Source organism: Anolis carolinensis, chromosome 4 (assembly GCF_035594765.1).
Source record: "Anolis carolinensis isolate JA03-04 chromosome 4, rAnoCar3.1.pri, whole genome shotgun sequence".
NCBI classification, from domain to species: domain Eukaryota; kingdom Metazoa; phylum Chordata; class Lepidosauria; order Squamata; family Dactyloidae; genus Anolis; species Anolis carolinensis.
Window position 1 is genome coordinate 22,078,897 of NC_085844.1, and position 17,420 is coordinate 22,096,316.

A 17,420-nucleotide genomic window follows, 5' to 3' on the forward strand; every position below is an offset into this window, starting at 1 on the left:
GCGTGAGTGGGCCAAGTGCGAGAGGGGCGTGAGTGGGCCGAGTGAGAGAGATGCGTGAGTGGGCCGAGTGCGAGAGGGGCACGAGTGGGCCGAGTGAGAGAGATGCGTGAGTGGGCCGAGTGTGAGAGAGGCGTGAGTGGGCCGAGTGCGAGAGGGGCGCGATTGAGCAGAGTGCGAGAGGGCCGCGAGTGGGACGAGTGCGAGAGATGCGCGAGTGGGCCGAGGAGTGCGAGAGGGAGCCTCAACAGCGCCCCCCTTGACGTGCGCCCGAAGCGGCCGCTTAAACGGCCTCCATTGTTGGACCGGCCCTGAGTACAAGTTAAGTGCAGGTTTATGGACCAAAAATATGGATTTTGATATGATCTGTGGATAGGTTGAAGACCATTTCAAAGAGAGAGGAATGCACTAGCATCATTTCATGGGGCAACCACTCCTTGTCTCTCCCATTTCCTGCCCAGGCATTTAAAAAGAAATGATGCCATTGCGGAGAGCATAGAGTTTTGGTGATTCTTTAGGCTCACCCAGGACAGACTAAGCTCTCATCTTTCACCACTATACATATTCACAGATGGTTCCTTTTTTAAAAATAAGAGTTAGGGTACTGTATTGTACCCTAACCCTTGGATTGAGTTTCCATTGACCCATGGGAACTCAATCCAGGGTTTATGAGTCAGTGTTTTACTAAAATATCTAGACTTATGCATGAACATATACAGTAATATCAAAGTGTTTTAAATAATGCTGCATGAAAAATGTACTTATGTTTTGTAAGAACAATTTTAGACAGAATATGATATTCTTTCCTAAACATTTTCATTTTATATATGAATGACATTTTTTCCTGAAAGTTATGTATGTGAGATTAGTATATATATTTTATATACTGTACTCTATACATTGAAAACTCTGCAGTCTGAGCTAATACTTTTTAAAAAAAATTGTGATATGCCATTAGGCATTTCAAACTTTTTTTTATTTATGTCAAACATGACTATCAAACTAAAATTAGGAAGAGTCAGATAACAAATGTTTTCAATAATTTCTCCTCTGCCCAGTCCAAATTAAAGCTAATTGGAAATGTATCTTATATGTACAAAACACCATTACAATCAGGACATTCATTCCCTGACTATCCTACTGTCATCCTTGTGAGAACAACAACCAACAACTGGATTTTCTAGCCTTTTTGGGGGGGGGGGGAATCCACCATCTTCTGGTCATTTGAAGGTAAGTAGATAACCCTTAGTTGCAAGTCTAATGTATTGAATACAAATAATAAAATCCTATGTCACCTGAATTAAGTGTTTGAAAAGATTAAGCAGTTAGCCAATGAATCTTTTCTTTATTTTTTGGTTGCAAATGTCTTTTTATTTCAAATTTATTTTATTTCAAATATTTCTATCCTGCCCTTATCACCCGGAGGGACTCAGTGTCTTTTTAGTGTCTTTTTTCATTCTTCCCTAACTTCCATCATGGGTCCTTGTAATACGTTGAAGCTTAGTAGTGCCCATCAATTCTTTGTGAGGTCATTAAATTCTACATAGTAGATCTCTAGAGTATATTTTGATCTATAATTGATACCAATTTAGCTTTATAGTGCTCTATTTTTTATATTAGCAGTTCATGGTCTATGCTAATCCTATTCTTACTTTGCAAAAAAATGAAATGAAATGAAATGAAATGAAATGAAATGAGGAATGTCTCCATATTCTGCTTCCAATAATATAGTCTATCTAGTTTCTATATTGGCCATCCAATGATATACATACGTACGTACGTACATACGTACATACATACATACATACATATATACTTCACTTGCCCAAAACAATGTGATTACTGTTAGCCTTACAAAAGTTTTCTTTCTTGATTCTAGCCAAGATTTCTCTACAATTTTTGATTCTGCTGTTTCCTACTTTTGTGCTCCGATTGACCGTAATGGTCAATGTGTTCTATTTCAATGCGTGATCAATTTTCTCTTGGGTACTCACATAGAATCTTTCAGTTTTACTCTTATCTCTCTCTGTGGTGGGAGCATACATTTGGATTACAGTTATACTGATTAGTTTTGTCTGTAGTCTTGTTTATATTATTCAGTCATTGCACTACATTTCTTGTTTTATGAATTCCAGCATTTCCCAATTCATTCTTCTTGCATTCCATGTTTCTGCTAAATGTATTCTGTGACTTCAGACTCTTCTTTCATTTGGAATTTCAACACTTAAATGAATGTACTTTTTGGCTAGAAGCCAGTTGTGTCATTAGACCCAGTGCTATTCATAGTCCTCTGCTTTTTGCCAAGAGCTGGTTAGGTGCCTTCCTAAGTAGGTATTCTCATTTTCCAACACTATCTCTTGCTTTATTTAGGATTGATTTATGTATTTATTTCATTCTGGATTGTTACTGCATAGGTTTGCAAGGTACAAGAAATTCAAAGGTGGTTAACCAGTGCCTCCTCCTATATAGTGCTTACAACAGATAGCAAACATACCACTGCCATTTGGTCCTCTTCCATTGTCATCCCACATGATTGCTACTGCTCATCATAATAAAATGTTTGGCACCTTTAGTCTGATTCAGCAAAAGCCTGTCAGGCTTAGAGAAACCCTACCAGTAGCAATACTACTTTCAACATCGACTCTTGAGTCATAGCAGCAAGCAATTCAACTGCAGTGGGAAAATATTACTATGGTATAAGTGCTTTCTTAAATTTGTGTAACGTTTTTATTTTAGCAAAAAATTGAAGCACTTGAAATGATACAGAAGTGCTTCAGGAAAACTCTACTTAGTGGTCTTTAGCACCTTTACATCTATTTTCAGCCTGTTTATGCTGCAGCTTCTGTGTCATTTAGAGTGTGTTGTACACATTGCCTCAATTGCCTTGTGAATCAGAAATGAGATGAGAACATGGTGCCACTGCCACTCAGATTTGCTGTGTCAGAAGATCATTGAGGATAAACATTACTGTCTCTGTGCATGGAGGACATGAGAAACTGCAAGTCTTTTCTGGTGTGAGAGAATTGGCCATCTGCAAGGACAGTGCCCAGGGGACACCCATATGTTTTATGTTTTAACATCCTGTGGGAGGCTTCTCTCATGTCTCCGTATAGGGAACTAGAGCTCTCCCCACTTTTGGATTCAAACTGCTGATCTTGTTCTGCCAGCACATGGGTTTAACCCATTGCACCACTGGGGGCTCCAAAGTACAGAAATTAAGGTGGTAAGTGGCAATGGAATATTCCATTTATCTGTTGCCAAAAGAAAGCAGTGGCTCCCAAATCCTTTGCAAATGGAAGATGACAAAAAAGGATAAAGAACTGCATATAATATACATACACACACACACACACACATAAAGAGGAACCTCTACTTCAGAGCATCCCAACATAAGAGCATTTTGAGATAAGAACTGTCACTCTGCCCAGATTTTGCTTTGACATAGGAACAGCATTTTGAGATAAGAGCTAGTGTCAGAGGGAGTGCTAGCACATACATGCAGGGCTTTAGGGCTTCAAGGGAGCAACCTCCTGCCTCATGCACTTGTCCACATTGGGAGATTGCTGTGCACTTTGGGTCAGTTGATTTTGTGTGGGTTTTAATCCTGGTATGTTTGGGTTCATGAAAAAAGGGAGAAGGAGAGACAAGGCAGATAGGAAGGCTGGAATGAGTACAGTATGAAGAAAATAATGTTTTTCCTCTTCACTTTGTGCTTTCATGCTGCAACTTTGTGCTTCTACCATTTTAAAGTTGATCATTCTTTTTATTGTTCCATGTGAATGTGCATTTATACATCATTTGTTATTTATAAAGTACATTTTCTTATTTAATAACACGTTAAAATGGTGGTGGGGGGGGGGGTTGAGGGATGGGAATGGGTTGTAATAGGGAAATTTGCTTTGAAATAAGAGCAGAACAAATTAAACTCTTAATTCAAGGTATCATTCTGTGTGTGTGTGTGTGTGTGCGTGTGTGTGTGAGAGAGAGAGAGAGAGAATTTAGAAAGTATTAATACAGTTCCATTAGAAATGTAATGCTAGTCGCTTTGATTCTCCTTCAGAAGAGAAAGTGGGTTACATTAATATAACAACAACAACAACAACCACCACCCCAGCAAAGAACATTATGTGCGTTTTCATTTTGATACTGATAGATAACTGCAAGGTCCTTGTTCTTCCCTCTGTGGCTTAATTTTTTTCTCAAATCTTCTTGGACAAGACAGTCCTTCAAGTACAGCTATGCTTCTAAGCTAGGACACATGGCTGCTCCATATTATAGTGAGATTTTCAGTTTGCACTGGGATCAAATTATGCAAGGCAATACCAAATGAAGCCTTAACAATTAGTTCTTAGAACAGTATCCTAATTTAACAGCTAAAAAAGACAATTACTTTCTCTGGCAAGAAAGTTAATATTTCTCACTACACAAAGTATTTCTCTTTCCCTTTTCTATAGAAAAGAAATATATATCTTTTACTTCAAAGTAGCATGAGACCTTTTTAAAATAAAAAATAACAAATTGCTGTAAATAAATCACTGAGTTCATTTGCTCTAACGTCTAATTCATAATAAGAAAGAATTAACTGTATCGGTGTCAGAGCTTCAAGAGCCTGAAGCCTAGACAGGCTTTCCTCAGGGAGGATAGAAATATGAACCATAGCAATGAGTACGCTTTGGGAATTCAGCAATCATGATATCATTCAAATTCAATAGGCATACTCTGTTGCTTGTAGAACTTTCTTCCAGACTTTAGAGTATCAGACTTCAGTATACCAACCTGGACACAGCCAAACATCATCTTCCTTTATATTTGTTACATTCATTAGCAAGTTTATCAACAGTTTGTAGTTATCATTATCAGTCATTCTATTTGCATAATGCTATCCATAGGCCAAGGAGTCAAGATAAACTGCTTCAGCTTTGTCACAATTTTCACACGAGCACTGACAAATTTAGAATTGCCTGATTCTGGGAATCTGGGGTGAAATGTAGAATATTTGTTTTTGTTTTAGAGGATCAGTAGTTGTATCAACCTAGCAGTGATGAGATAAGTCTCCAAGACAACTATTTAAGAATATTTCATAAAACATAGACTGAGACTAAAAGGGTGGGAAAGCCACTGTGCCATGGGGACTGGGACTTCCTATTCCCCTTGCTCTTTGGTATGGGATCGGAAGCCAACTCCCCATGTCTCTGATCTGCAATCCAGATAACTATCTCAATAAGCTATCTCAACTCATGACTGCTTTAAGCCTCAAGAGTATGGGGATCAATCTCTGTAGTATTCATCTATTTATCCACATAATTGGGAGGGGAGGATGAGGAACTTTGCAACTGCCTTTTCCATCTAGTTATTCCAGTGCCGTTGAAAATATGATCTGATTGCCCTAATTTGGTACTTTCCTCCATACCACTACACATCAACACACAGCTTAGGCACGTAATCTACAAGATGTAGATTAGGTCAAGTCTTCTTCCCCCTCTTCATGCACCCAAGGGAAACTGCGGAAGAGGTCTAGATATTGATAAATTGCCACAGTTGCTCCTACACTAGGTGACTATGTGAAGACTGAAACTATCTGAATATAGGGTTGTTTCTGAATATATCTGAAAGGTTCAAATTGAAATGTGCTATCAAAGGGCTTTTTGTCTAAGCCAGGGGAAACATTTTGACAGGAAAATGACCAGAAGCATCAAGAAACAAGATTAAATTATGTGTTATGAATGAACAGGCCCCCTGATGGCACAGCGTGTTAAACCCCTGAGCTGCTGAACTTGCTGACTGAAAGGTTGGTGGTTCGAATCAGGGGAGCAGGGGGAGCTCCCGCTGTTAGACTCAACTACTGCCAACCTAGCAGTTCGAAAATATGCCAATGTGAGTAGGGAAGGTAACAGTGCTCCATGCAATCATGCCGGCCGCATGACCTTGGAGGTGTCTTTGGACAATCATGGCTCTTCTGCTTAGAAATGGAGATGAGCACTAACCTCCGGAGTCGGAAACAACTAGACTTAATGTCAGGGGAACCTTTACTTTTACCTACCTTATGAATCAAAAAAAGCCATTATCTTGGATGAGCATTCAGTTGAAGGAAGGAAGAAAAAAATAAAAGGGAGAATAGAGATCCCTAGACTTTATTTACAAGTCTGAAAGAGAGAAGAAAATGTGGCCTCACCAGTGTATGTGTATCTGGAGATTGCAGGGAAATATCACCTTAGACTAGTTGAGACTGGAAAATGATTTCCATTGTATGTTGGCAGCTGAGCTAAGCATTTTCAAGCCCCAAGATTATCTTGCACCAGCACCTTCAATTATGTGAACTTTTCTAGAATTTCAGATGTTTTTAGAATTCTAGACAACATGCAAATATTCAAAAGCTACCTTTCCTTCCCACTAATCCTGACATTCCAAATCTGGGTGTATTTGTTTTGCCTATTTAAATAGGCAGTAACATCCAAGGAAGCCAGCATGTTGTAATACTTCGAGTGCTTTCAGACTTGAAGAAAAGTAACAGCATATCCTGTATAAATTTTGTGAAGAAAACCCTATGCCAGGGTCCCCAACATTAGAATCAGCCTGAAGATGTATAACAATGCATTTCTCCCAAGTTTGTCTTTGATCCAATACCTATAAATATCTTAAGCGGACTGTCAGTTTTAGGATCACAGTGACTGCCAGGAGTTACAACATTAAACATAACATCACCTAACGAGCCTGTAATTTTATTTATGTGAGGGAATGTCAGACATTCAAAATCCCATCTGGAGTATGTACGCAAAATAATCAAGAGACTTACATTCATGCTATAGGAACCATAACCTTACTATTGTAAACATGAAGCTAAAGCAGCCAGTGACCAGTGCGTTTGGTGGGGATGAGAGAGAGGCATTCTCGGCTGTGGCCCCCCGACTCTGGAACTCCCTCCCCAGGGAGACTAGGTTGGCTCCCTCTCTACCTTCCTTCAGGAAACAACTGAAGACTTGGATGTTTCAGCAGGCCTTTGGAGATACAGTCATTAATTAATCAGCCCCAGAGGGTTTTTAATAATCTATCCTGTATTTATTACCATTTTACCATTTATGTGTTTTAAATGCAATTTTTTATCCTGTATTTTTGTTTTAATTGATATATTGTATTACTGTTTTATCTTTTTATAGTGTGATTTGTATTATGTTGCCTATATTTTGTCCTATGTTGTTTGGGCCTCTGCCCCATGTAAGCTGCCCCGAGTCCCCATGGGGAGATGGTGGCGGGGTATAAATAAAGTATTATTATTATTATTATTATTATTATTATTATTATTATTATTTCAGCTCAGAACATTACAATATCTTGATTTGTCTTTATTTGGCATTGAGGCACCATCTGCTTCCGACATTTTGGACAAAAGGAAGAATTTTTGGGTCTATAGATTAAAAACTCTTAACACCATAATACCTCAACATGGTGGATAATCCCAACTAAGAATGCTGATAATATTGTTTTCTAATCCGCCTCCTAGTATGCAGCCCTGTTTTATCTTCAACAACTGTTGAAGGCAGAAGTTGAAATGTTTTTCTCTTGATATTTATATATACTTCTATTTGTTAATCACTTCAGTATACACATGCAATGCCCTTCCCATAATATCACCCTTTTAAATAAACACAGAAAATGAATATCCTATGTAATAGAATAACATGTAAACTTCACCAGTTTTCCAACAGGTTAAATTTATTTGCAGGCTTTGACCTCAAAGTTCATGCATCAGTTAATGGTTAGGCCAAGATCCAAAGAACCATTTTTCCCCTAAGAAATATGTTTATTTGTTTTTCCTTTTCTTTAAACATCATCTTTATAGCAATGCAAAATGTAAGCATTGACTGCATGCATTTTCTTTAACCATCTTCTGTATAGCAATGCAAACTGGAAAGAGCTTGCAATTACGAAAAAAGAGAAATGTAAACAAAAGTAGAACAAGCCCTTGGTGTTTAATACTTTTTTAAACAATAAAATGTGCATAGCAATTTCTATTTGCATCTATTATCATAACATTGCGGTGATCCATATACTTGCTACATTTTCTTTTGAAACTCAGCAAAAAACACACTGTCTTGCCTTAGAAGTAAACAAAATATTGTATTGTTTGAGTTTTGTTGTTGTCGTAATTCAAGAAAGATCTATTTAGATACACTAGAATACATTTTATTACCATGTACTGTTTGCAGCATCAATGCATGCTGGTAAATATTGGTTAGGTGAAGCCTCTGCTATTCACTTTTGCTTATCATTAATTCAGAAACATTATCTACATGAGTAACTGCTATAACAACTGGTGTATCAATAGGTATGAAAACTGTAGAATATTTAAATAGAGTGTTGCACAATCCACACAGGAGCCCAATAGTATTAACTGAAGTTTATTAAGAAAAGCAACAACAAATATAAAAAGACAAAATCATACAAAGTAATAGGGAAAAGTAATGACCAAAAACAAGGTCCAAAACACAAAGGGGAAAAGGTTTTAAGAGACAGTAGTCCAAACAGCAGATCTGTTCAATCTATATATATAAAGGAGAAAAAAAAAACTGCCCGCCGTGAAGGTAGCAACAAAACTATACATTCCAGAAACACCAAATTTCACAACGGAACCCAGCGGCCATGCCTCTAGGTTCCCAACAACAAACAAAAAATATTAAACACAATCCGCCCCCAAAGTCGCCCCAAAACCGCACAAATCAAACAACGCATGCATCAGACACTAAGTGGTGCACGAGCACAACAGACACACAACCTGCCATTGTCCTCAACAGCCATGTGCGCTAACCAGACACACCATCCTCAAACCGCCGCCTCTGCCGTCGACCTGGCCAGAGAAGGGAAGAGGAGAACGATAGGGGGAGGTGGCTGTCCTGCTCCGTCCTGAGATCTGAGCCGGCCAATGGAGTACTCACATAGGGGAACTTTTCCATGGCAAGGCCAGGCCAGGGCACTGACGGCTCTCCTCCTCCCTCCCCCTGGCTGCTACTGGAGCCAGGCGGCAAGTGAGGCCTAGCTATGGAGTCAGCAGCCCCCTGAGAAACTGCACAAGGGAAAAAAACACCCATGCAAAAAGGCAAGAGCTGGCAGGAGAGCAGGTGGAGAGAGGGAAGGCAGAACAGCCGAAAGGGAAGAACAAGCAAAGGATTTCCTTGGGATTCCCCTCACTTCCCAGGCACGCTCAGAAGGGCAGCGCCATGGACCCACTCCTCCTGTTGGCTGGGAGCTTTTCACCCCTGAGGGAAGGCTGTGCCACTTGGCGACGATGCTACTGCTTCCCAATGGGGAGCGTGGGCAGAACCTCCCCACCCAGCGGCACTTTCAACATAATTAGGATAATAAATATAATAATATATATAAAAACTATGGTATAATAATACAGGACAATATAAACTCTAATGATAGGACAGTAAATAAACAGCAACACTCTGAAAACAGGTAAATTCCAGAAAGAAAACAAACACAACCAGCTAACACCTCCCAATAAAGGAATCACCCAGGAAGAAATCACCCAGGCTTTGAAACTACAAGCCCACTAAAGGCTAATCAAGGTGACTAATTACAACATTCATTCTTCCCTCCAACAGACAAGAGATCATACTCCCACACTAGATATTATTCCACAGGTATATAAACCACACTTACCTACCTGTTTCTTACCTAGATAAAGCCATTAACAATAAAAAAGACTCCCACCATAAAACGTATCTAAAACCAGAACAATAAATACACAACTACAATATGAAAACAGGGGAATTCTAGACAAGAAACAATCAGCCAAGCGAACACCACCCAACAAACGATTCCCCCACGGAAGAATCCGCCAGCCTTTTAGCCTACAAGGCCATTAAATCCTACTCAACCTGGCCAATTGACTATGCCCCAGCACACCAACACATCCAACGTATAACCTCCAATAAAAAAAACAAACAAAGACACAGGAATGAATAGCCTTGCACCTTCAAAGCCTACCTACTTCTCATTACTTTATTTTCCATGCCACAGCAACGCGTGGCCGGGCAAAGCTAGTAGGAGTATAATGTAGAGAATGCCAGGAATCATAACACAGATATAAATCCAAAAGCAAGAATCAAAAACCCAAAAACAGGAAGCATAATTCCAAAACCAGGAGGACAGGAACTTCTTAAAAACCCAAAAACCATAAACATGAACACCACACTTTCCCAAAGGACTTAAATTTGAACATGAATATGGAAACAGGACCCAAGATCTTGACAGAACAGTGTTTCCTGTTCTGACTCTAAAGAAAACAATCCTTTCATTTAAGGACCACAGGCCATGAAATCATGCCTTTGGCATCTGCTCTGTTGGTTCAAGGATTTCTCACGAATTCAGTTTGATCTCCGGAGCTTAGCGCCCTCCTCCCTAAAACTGAGCCTCAAACTTCTACTATTAACTGCAGGTGTGTTATCAGGGGAAACTTCCCACTCATGGGAAACTTCTCTCTCTTGCTGCTCCTTATCTTGTGTTGCTAAGGAACAATTAGGGCAAAGGCTCTCCCTGTCATTCGATGCCAGCTGGCTTGTTTCCCTCTCTGGCCCCTTTTCACAGGCAGAGTCCTGCTCTAAAATCCCCTCATTTTCCTCACTGGAAAACTCATCAGTCCTCTCAACCATCCTCTCATTTTCAGCCCCTGGATGAACTACAACATAGAGCTTGATTCCCCTGTGGGTACTCATTTGTAGAAAACCTAATAATGTGAGTATTAAGGAATAATTACATGAAGGAAGCAAGACAGTGTTGAAGCAGGACAATTGGCTTTGGTGGCAGTGCCTATCATATCCTACTATGTGCATCCATTCTCCCAATGATAAACTGTGTTTTCTTTCTTCCAGTAATAAACTCGTCCCATGCTGTTGATGGGAAAACATGTCAGTAGCCACAGATCATGTCATGTTCCCATAATTTACCTGGTACAATGGGGCTGATCTGCTTTTGTGTGGATATGAAGATACTGAATCAACACCAAGGGATGGAATTCACCTCTTCTCTCCCTTCGCTGTCTGCAGGGCTGTAATTTTTGGATTAAAGTTTGTTTGTTTTTTTAAAAAAATTAAACCTAACTGATATGGCAAAATTGCTTTTAAAACAATTTAAACAATTATATAGCAACAAAAGTGAGGTAAGGTAAGGTTGTAAGGTTATGCCACAGTGGGAGTATGGGTTCATGGATCAGCAAATTGTCACATTTGTGCAAATGCATAGATATGTGATGGCAAAAGTGTGAAACCAGCACATTTTTGCTGTCAGTGATCACATAACTGCTGAGGGATAGCATCTTCCTGCTATAAAATAGTCAATGGAATATTATGATTAAATTTTCAAAAACTCTCCTCCTGAAATTACAATAATTTCCGGTATTAGTCTATTAAGAGACAGTAGATTATCTCTCCTCAAACCTGCTGTAAAGAGAACCCATCAAAAGTTTCATTTAATGCATCTTACTGATTTTGAAGGAATGGCATGATCAGTTTCAGTGCCTTCTTTATTATCCTTTATACTTTAGAATGCAGTGGTAAAGCCAGCTTTCAAAGTGCATATTTAAGCTACATACATGTGTTCATAGAAAGCTAAAAATATACTTGAGGTGCAATTTTACTGTATGCTAACATAATGTTATGTTAATTGAATTTGCCATTTGTTACGGAAACTACAGAATATAAAGTAATCCATTCAATATTTGAAAGGAAGGTAGAAGTAAAGGTTTTTTAACAAATTCCTCAAATTTTATATGAGTAATTTGCTGTGTCATTAAGGACTTATAGGAAAGGAGATTCCACTTGAACATTAGGAAGAATTTCCTGACTGTGAGAGCTGTTCAGCAGTGGAACTCTCTGCCCTGGAGTGTGGTGGAGGCTCCTCCTTTGGAGTCTTTTAAACAGAGGCTGAATGAGCATCTGTCAGGGGTGCTTTGAATGCAATTTCCCTGCTTCTTGGCAGGGGGTTGGACTAGATGGCCCATTATGTCCCTTCCAACTCTATTATTTTATGAATTCTATGATTCTGTGAATGCATTACCATCATACTGTCATTTGTAGTTCTGCCAAGTGTTTTCAGATATGTGGATTTATAAGTCTCATATTGTTACTGAGATGGCAATGGACTATTATATGATTGCAGTCACTTATCACCATTCAGCAATATAATCAGTCAACAAGGGGAACAAAAACAGTCAGGGGAGCATAGCTAAGCCAAAAAACATCATATATGAGCAGGTAAAAGCAGGAAAAATATATATCTATATCTACATTTGCAATGGTGGGTAGAAGGCTACATGCTAATTGAATGGCTTCTGTAATAATTTCTGCGGGAAGTGGATTTACAAAGCCTTGAGTGTTCATCTTGAGAGGAAAAGTATTCAGCAAGTCCCCTTCACTGCATTGGAATCACATTTTTTAAAAAAATTTCGTGTCAAAAGCATTGCATAATAAATAAGTTTAAAGGCGATAAAATAAAGGAATCACAAACAGCTAAATAGTTTTAGACCAAAAGTGGGCAACAGCAATTGCATTGTCCGTAGCTTTAAACATCTCCTCCTCCGTGCATGAGGCAGGGCATTGCGGGCAAGCATACAGATGAGGAGTTGTTTGTTCAGCTCCACAATCACACAAGGTGGAGGATTCCTCCAGGTAGTGCCATCTTGCCAGGCTGTCTTTTGGTCTGCCCACTCTGCTTCTCAGTCTATTTGTTGCCCATAGTTGGTTTGGTCCTGGAGGCAGACTCTCATGGAGGGAATCACATAAGGATGGAAGTGTTTAAAAGTGCTCCAATCCAGTGACTGTATGATGTTTTCTCATCATTGGATTGGTCACCTTCAGTAAATATGGATGCTTTTACTAGGTCTCCACCCTTAACTCCTAACCCCCAACTCAAAGCCAAACACATGGGAGCAAGGAATTCTCAGCCATTGTAGCCGTTCCTCTAAAGAACCAGATTTCCCAACTGAAGGTCCTCAAGTGATGTCTCTATGTCTGGATTGTCTTTCTCTGAATTTTTCTACATGAAATACAGAATAAATAAAATAGGTATTTGGACAAGTGTCATTGCTAGATATGACAGCCATCTGCAATTTTTCGACTATGTGTGAGATGAATACAGTTTGTGCTCCAAAGTCCTTGTGTTTGAAGTTTAAAAAGCTTTAAAATTGCACATGGAAAAATGTATGCTTCAAATATGTACATAATATATTTCTATAAACCACACTTTAGTCAGTACAGCAAATGCATACAAGTCGTGCGTGCAATTTTCAATATGTATACAAGCAAGGATATGTTTGAGGGAAAGAAAGCAAAGAATGGAATGCATTTTATCCCATAAAGCAAAGTCAAGCAAATGGCATTGTGCATATATGATTTTATTGTATACAATTTATTGAGAAGGATTCATAGGCACCTTAAAATTATTTTTAATCCAATTACTTTTTCACCTTAATGTAAATGAAATGATTCCATATTCAGTTTTTAATATCTGAGTTGTGTGCTTCCCTGAAAATGTGGGGGAAAAACAACAGCCTGAAAATATTTGAAATAATGGTGCAAATATATCACAACCTAGATTTGTGAAATTCAAATCTTGGTTTTACTGTGTTTACAAGAATAGCCTTATTGTACCCCCAATACTACACACTACATGTATTGTGATGGGTAAATAGTTTAGCATAAAAAACAAGCACTGTAATACATTTATAATCAATGGTACTCTTTATATTTAAGTATATAAAATATAATGAAATGGATGTTTCATTAAAGATAAGCATTTCATTAAAACATTATTTAATTGACTTGTTCCCTCTGTTTCATTAAAATACCTTGTCATTGATTTTTAATAAGAATACTTTTTATTTTGCACTTTTCAGTTTGTTTTCCTTTTGCTTCCTTTTTGTTTTCCTATGAGTTCAATAGATTTTAAATAAACCCAAGAAACAGTGTAAAGTAAGGGATTATAGCTTTCCAAGTTCACTCTGATTGCCTTTGGTGATAGTGAGATTCACCCAGGCAGGTTACCTAGGCTATTTCTGAGCTTACAATGTCACAAAATAGCTGATTTTTAAAGCCAAATTCTAATCCTTTCCCAAACTTGCCGAATGCAAATTCTACTGCATTCTGATGGTATTGTTAGAGGTGCACTGGAGCAGCTTTCATAAATATCATATTTAACCCATACACACACTTGAACAGACATTCCATCTACAACTCTAAAAACTTACCTACATAAGGTTTCTGGTATAATCTTTGAACATTACAGGCAGTCTCCACATTACAAATATCTGACTTACAAATGACTCATAGTTAAGAACCTTGGTTACTTCCCGTTTGTACTACTGCAACGCTCTCTACATGTGGCAGCCTTTAAAGGTAGTTCAGAAGCTGCAACTAGTTCAGAGATCGGCAGCCAGGTTACTAACGGAAGTGCTGTACAGGGAACCACTCCCATGTTACGGCAGCTCCATTGGCTGCTGGTCCGCTTCCAGGCTAAACACAAAGTGCTGGTTAATAATAATAATAATAATAATAATAATAATAATAATAATAATAATAATACTTTATTTTTGTATCCCACCACTATCTCCCTGAAGGGACTCGGGGTGGCTAACACGGGGCCATGCCCAAAAGACATAATGTAAACAAATTAAAATATAAAACAAGACAATAAAAACAGGTAACAAGCAATATAAAACATAAACGAATTCAGGCACAATTTTAACAAATACATAAAACAAGATAAAAAGTTTTCCAACAATATCAACTATAAAGCCCTAAATGGTTCAAACCCAGACTATTTGGAAAACCACATCTCTGCATATAAACCGACATGGACACTGTGGTCTGTGGATGGGACCTTCTCTTGGCTCCACCCCGTCTCAAGTGTGGCTGGTAGGAATGAGAGAGGGGGCCTTCTCCATAATCACTTCCCACCTTTAGAACGCCCTCCCAAAAGAATTAAAAATCACCCCTTCCCTCTTCTCTTTTAAGAAGCTGTTAAAAACTCATCTATGGACTCTAGCTTATGGGGAGGTGGAGGATTAGAACTTTATTCAACATTCTGACTCAGAAATCAATCTCAGCCCTGTTCGCTTGCCGCAAATTGCCTAATACTTTTAAGGTTTTGTTGTTGTTATTATTACATTTATTAGTTAAATATATCCCAAATGTTTTATTTTTATACCTGAACCTCAGTTGTATTATTTTTCATTTGTTTTATAAGTATCCTTCAATGTTTGTTCATTTTATTGTTTACGATTTGATTTGATTTGTGATGTTTTATCAGTATTGAACATTTGCCAGTCTTTTTGTTGTAAACCTCCCTGACTTCCCTCAGGGAGATAAGGTGGGATAAAAATATTGTTATTGTTATAACAGGGGTGATGCAACAGGAAATGAGATAAATCTACCCCTAAGAAGGGAAATTCATTCCTGAAAGAGTTAGCATGGGGAAAAGTTTTCTACGCTGAAGCTTTATCACCAATCCTTGTTTCTACAACAAGCCATTTTTTTTTCAAAATCCAATGATTACAGGGACAGAAAGTGAGATGAAATCTTCTGAACAGGGGCACAGACAGCAAAACAAAAACTACCAGGATGTTGACACTTCCCTATGCTGTTCAAAGCTCATATATATTTTTGGATGAAGTTACACTTAAAGAATGTACCTGTTTAGACTTACATACAAATTCAACTTAAGAACAACCCTACAGAACCTACTCTTGTTTGTAACTACCTGACTGCAGTGATTGTGGTACCAACTGAAAGTCATGGTCATTAAATTTGAGGTGAGTTCCCTCAAATAGGAACTCCAGGTGCACCCTTATTTTTGGCAAAGTAGTTTAGACAAAAAAAAGTGAGAATTAGATTCTAGAAAATAAGGTATATATCTTACAATGGGCTTGTGTAAAATTTGGGTACATATATGACATGCTGCTTATTAGCGATTAATACATCTACATTTGGTCTTTTGACCCATCAACTACTATTCTGATTCAAGCAATTTTCCACATTACTCATCAAATATTCTTGTCAACATCAATAATATTTATTATTGCCTGATGCAGAATGCAGACTTTGGAAATGTGTAGTTTCTTATTCTACCTTGAAGCCAGCATAATGAATTCAGAGAAGAATGTATCTATCTCACCAGTGATACACCTTCCCACCATTAACTAGCTTCACCAGGTGTGAAGGAGAACATGAAGTAGGTATCTTTTTCCTTCCATCTTTGATGGATGGGAATACAGATTGAGGACCCTATCACATTGGGATATAATCCGTTTATATCAGTATGCATCCCATACCTTTTAAGGACTGGATGCATACTGTATTCAGATGGGATGAAAACTCTCCCCATCACACTAAATTCCAACAATTCTTATGATTTGAAAATACTGTGGTTTGACTCATCACACCATGGAAGTCTGGCTCCGCCCAATCGGTTCAAATATCTCCTTACGTCACTTTAAAAATTATAATATTACATAGTGATGTAACCTGAAAGTCTCAAACTACTGTTCTCATGAGATTTTATCAGACAGAATACATACTGATTTTCCAATTACACATAAAAATAGCACCTCAGCAATGTATAATATTGGAATAAATCAAAAATCGTGATAAGAATCCAGTGTGCAGTTACTCCATTTCTGCAATGTTTTGCAAACAGATTCCATGCTGGTTTGGTTCTGGATTATTGATCTATGTAGATCTGACCTCAGTTTCAAATCAAGACAAGATAGCATAATAGTTTGAGCCTTGGCCAACTGCATGAATTTGGGCACATCACTTTCTCTCAGTCTTAGAGGAAGTCAAATACAAACTTTATCCGAACAAATGTGACCAAAAAACCCTATGATTGGTTTGCCTTAGGGTTGCTAAAAGTCAGAAATGACTTGAAAATACAAAACAATAACAAGTTTCAAACCATGTTGAATGAGTTGTTAACATAACAGGAGTAGAACCCTAATAAGGCAGGATTGCCTGTTATATGAAAATGTGTAACTCTGTTCAGATTAACAGAATTGCAAACCCTTTGCAAACTCAACTAACAGAGGTAGAAAAAACTTTAAATCTTTTGATTCTTTTTTCTATCTCTTTAAAACATCATTACATGAGCAGGGTAATCCTGGGACAGAAGTCTTGCTTTAGAGCGCTGATAGGAATTTAAGTTGCCAATGAAGGCAGTGAATATCAGCCTGGATGTCTGATATTAGTAATAGTAATGCACTTGCCTCGTTTGAGGCAGCAGTGGATTAGGAGAACTGTTGTGTATACATATAAGGGATGTAGGGAGATGAAGATTACCCAAAAAGGTATAATATTTTTAAACCTCCATGGTGGTAATGACTCAAATATATTCAATTGCCCAGTTTTCTTAAAACAACAAAACAATGAATTCTG

The 17,420-nt window shown here is 38.2% G+C and overlaps 1 protein-coding gene across 8 annotated transcripts in view; it reads left to right on the forward strand.

Moving 5' to 3' along the window:
* csmd3 (CUB and Sushi multiple domains 3) overlaps positions 1–17,420 on the forward strand; it is a 709,139-nt gene that overhangs the window by 320,935 nt on the left and 370,784 nt on the right. The gene's annotated exons all lie outside the window — the stretch shown is intronic.